Source organism: Moschus berezovskii, chromosome 17 (genome assembly GCF_049115385.1).
Source record: "Moschus berezovskii isolate FMDL1 chromosome 17, NW_MosBer_1.0, whole genome shotgun sequence".
NCBI lineage: Eukaryota > Metazoa > Chordata > Mammalia > Artiodactyla > Moschidae > Moschus > Moschus berezovskii.
Window position 1 is genome coordinate 16,569,315 of NC_142476.1, and position 3,958 is coordinate 16,573,272.

The window sequence follows — 3,958 nt, forward strand, 5'->3', positions numbered from 1 at the left end:
TGTCGGGCTACAGTCCATGGGGTTGCAGAGAGTCATACACGACTGAGTGACTACCACTTTCACTTCATTGTACACGGACTTACTAGTCATCTATTCCATACATGTAGTGTGTATATGTCACTTCATTGTACACGGACTTACTAGTCATCTATTCCATACAAGTAGTGTGTATATGTCAATCCCAGGCTTCCAGTTTATCCCTCCCCCTTCTTTCCCCTCTGGTAACCGTTAGACTGAATACACAGTGTTTTGTTTTGTTTTTTCTTTTTTGATAGCGCCATGGGGCTGATGAGATACTAGTCCTTCAACCAGGGGTAGACCCGCAGACCCTGCAGTGGTCCAGCAGAGTCTCAACCCCTGGACCGCCAGGGGAGGCCCAGAAGACAGTGTTTTGCAAGGACCTTTTACCTCCCTGTATCCCCATCTCCACATACACGAATGCATGCGTTTCTATCAGCCTCAGACCTTCTCAGCCATTTTTACAGCCCCACTCAGCCGTCGCCTGGCCGTGACCAGCCAGCCCCTGCTCTCCCCTGCTGGAAGGGGGCCTGCCCGCCTCTGGGTCCAGGGCGCCTCATTTAATCTTTTCTCACGTTACTTCTCCCTCTCTGCCGGACATTTGTTTATTTCGGCTGCGCTGGGTCTTCACTGCTACACGCGGACTCCGTCTCGTGGCAGCGGGCAGGGTTGTCTTGGAGCCAGGGCTTGCCGTTGCGGTGGCTTCCCTAGCTGCGGAGCCCAGGGCTTCAGTAGTTGTGGCCTGTGGGCTCAGCAGCTGCGGCTCGCAGACTCCAGAGCCTGGCTTAGTAGCTTCGGCACATGTGCTTAGTTGCCCCGTGGCAGGAGGAATCTTCCTGGGTCAGGGATTGAAGCCATGTCCCCTGGCAATGGCAGGTGAATTCTTAATCACCGGACCACCAGGGAAGTTCTGTCTTTGTTTGTATTTGTCTGTTTGAATGCACTTGTATTCACCCCAAGATTTAAAACTGTGGGTTTGGGACTGCCTGGCAGTCCAGCTGTTAAGACTCCATGCTTCCACAGCAGGCTGGGGTGAGTGGGTTTGATCCCGGGTTGGGGACTAGCATCCCGCCAGTAGGCGGCACCGCACAGCCAAGAAAAATCTGTGAGTTCAAACTCACATCTTGTTCATCTTTGCCTCTGCCGCCGAGTCCCTAGCATAGTCCCTTGTTACTCTCAGGGAGTTTCCATTTCTTTTTCTGAGATCATGGTACCTACTTCACAGGGGTTCTGTGGCTACTAAACCAAAAATACACTACTTAAATTTTGATACAGCATCTCAATTTTGATACAGTCAGTATTCAATACATGTTAGCCATGATTATTGTTATTATCATTTGAAGGAATAAATGATGGAGCAAGTCCTACCTACTCTACCTTCAAAACATCCTTTTGAATTCCACTTGATCCCCCTACTGTCACTATTAGTGCCCTGCTCCCAGCTGTGGCCATTCTTGATCCCATCTCTGCAGTCCAATGGGCCCCAACCTTTCCAGTTTAGTGGAAGACAGTTTTTCCACAGGCTGGGAAGAGAAATGGTTTGGGGATGGTTCAAGCACGTTGCCTTTATTGTGCAGTTTATTTCTATATATAATTGTTCTGCATTATTATAAAGCGTTTTCAAGGGAAAAACCAGGGGGACACTCTGTCACCAACACACATATCCAGACTTAGGGGACAGTCCTCTTTTTCCATGAAATGAAAATCTAGCAGAAGATATATCTAGGTACATTTTTGCACAGTGAACTGTGTAACAGTCCAGGGTTAATTCTCCAGAGCTGACTGCAGGCAGAGCAGAGGGAACCAAGGTCCGGGGACTTGCTTGGCTGCCCAGACCTGGGAAAGCACCCCCTGAGGAAATGTCCCAGACACGAAGCCCCCGACCTATCCTGACCCTGACCTCACCAGCTTCAGGACAGCCAACTGCAGGAACCCTGAGGTCCCAGCACAAGAGTGGGGAAAGCTTTGGATTCAGGACTTCTGAATTCCAGGTGATTCGGGCAAGCTACCTCCCCTCTCAGGGCCTCAGTTTGTAATTATGCCATAGGCTTTCGACTTGAAAATATCTTTCAAGTGCCCTCCAATCGTCACCGTCTATAATTAAAAGAGCTTCATGTATGGAATCCTCTGGACTAGGCTGTTTGAAGGGCCGGGCTGCAGGGTAGAGAAACCCAACATGGAGGCAATTGAACCAAACAGAGCGGTAGGAGCTCAGCATGGCCAGCAGGTGGAGCCATTGCCACACCAAGATGCTCAAACCAAAGGCGGGGGAAGTTCTGATTTCTCTAGAAAGCAATGAGTCCCTCAGGGCAAGCTGTCCAGCATCAAGAGGAACCAGTTGCCACCCCACGCTGTCCCCTAAACACACACACACACACACACACACACACACACACACAAACACACACAAACACACACACACATCTTGCTCCCAAAGCCTACACATTCTGACAAACTCAGGGTAATGTCCTGTTATAGGTTGCTGAGCCTGAGGCTGACAGCACATTGAAAAGCAGAGATTTACTTTGCCAACAAAGTCCATCTAGTCAAAGCTGTGGTTTTTCCAGTAGTCATGTATGGATGTGAGAGTTGGACTATAAAGAAAGCTGAGCACCAAAGAATTGATGCTTTTAAACTGTGGTGTTGGAGAAGACTCTTGAGAGTCCCTTGGACTGCAAGGAGATCCAACCAGTTCATCCTAAAGGAAATCAGTCCTGAATATTCACTGGAAGGACTGATGTTGAAGCTGAAACTCCAATACTTTGGCCACCTGATGTGAAGAACTGACTCATTGGAAAAGACCCTGATGCTGGGAAAGATTGAAGGCAGGAGGAAAAGGGGATGACAGAGGATGAGATGGTTGGATGGCATCACTGACTCAATGGACATGAGTTTGAATACACTCTGGGAGTTGGTGAAGGACAGGGAAGCCTGGCATGCTGCAGCCTGTGGGGTTGCAAAGAGTAGGACACGACTGAGTGACAGCTGAACTGAGCCTGAGGCTGAAGGAGTTTCAAAGACCCAGCTGCCTTTTCTCCTCCTGGTTTCCTGGGAGTCTGTACCCTGTACCACTGGTCTTACCTGGCCAGACTCTCCTCCAGTCACTCTCAGGTCAGGATGTGTGACCAGACAGAGGCCAGCCTGACTTTTTTTTATTAACATCTTCCCTTTCTCCAACCCCCAACCATCACCTTCTAGGGAAACCTCAAGACTTCCTCCCTTTGCCTCCCCGAGTCCTGGGGAGGAACGTCCGGTTACAGCAGTGGGAGAAAAGCAAGGGGGAAGTGGGGCGGGGGGTTGCTGCTGAGGGGAAAGGTCTGGCCTGGGCCAGATAAGCCTGGAAGGATCCTTTGTTTGGCCCCAACCGCCGCTGCCATTGTTGACACACTTGGGAGCTTTTCCCGAAGGTCCTGATTGTCCGACAGCTCCCCTTCCCCCACTTCCTATGAGCTTGGGTGGAGTGGGGGTGTCTGGGCTCTGCTGGTGGGGGAAGCTGACAGACAGGTTTGCATCAGGCTGCTGTCTTAATGCGGAGGTGGAAACCACCCCCTCCAGGGACTGGCAGCCAGATCTCAGGGGGACGTTCCTACACTGTCCCGTACTGTTGCGCCCGCAACTGGGGGCAGGGATGGTGTGACAGCTGAGGGTTCACAGGCCCTGGCTCCTTCCCGTGGTCTGGCATCTTTTGCATATGTACCTCTTCTCAGAAGGTGTTCACGAAGGACGTGGCTCCAAAGTCGTCGGCATTCTCTCTGCTTTTCTGCACTAGGAGCATCAGCTTCCCAGACAGCATTCCTGTCTCCCCCGAGAAAGGGGAGCAGTCCCTGAGATGGCCAGTCCCTCCCCCCACGTCCCTGCAAGGTCCCCTTAGGTCTCATGGGGAGACCTCTGCTCTGGTGCTCAGACATACCCAGCTGGCACAGAACACAGAACAGATGTG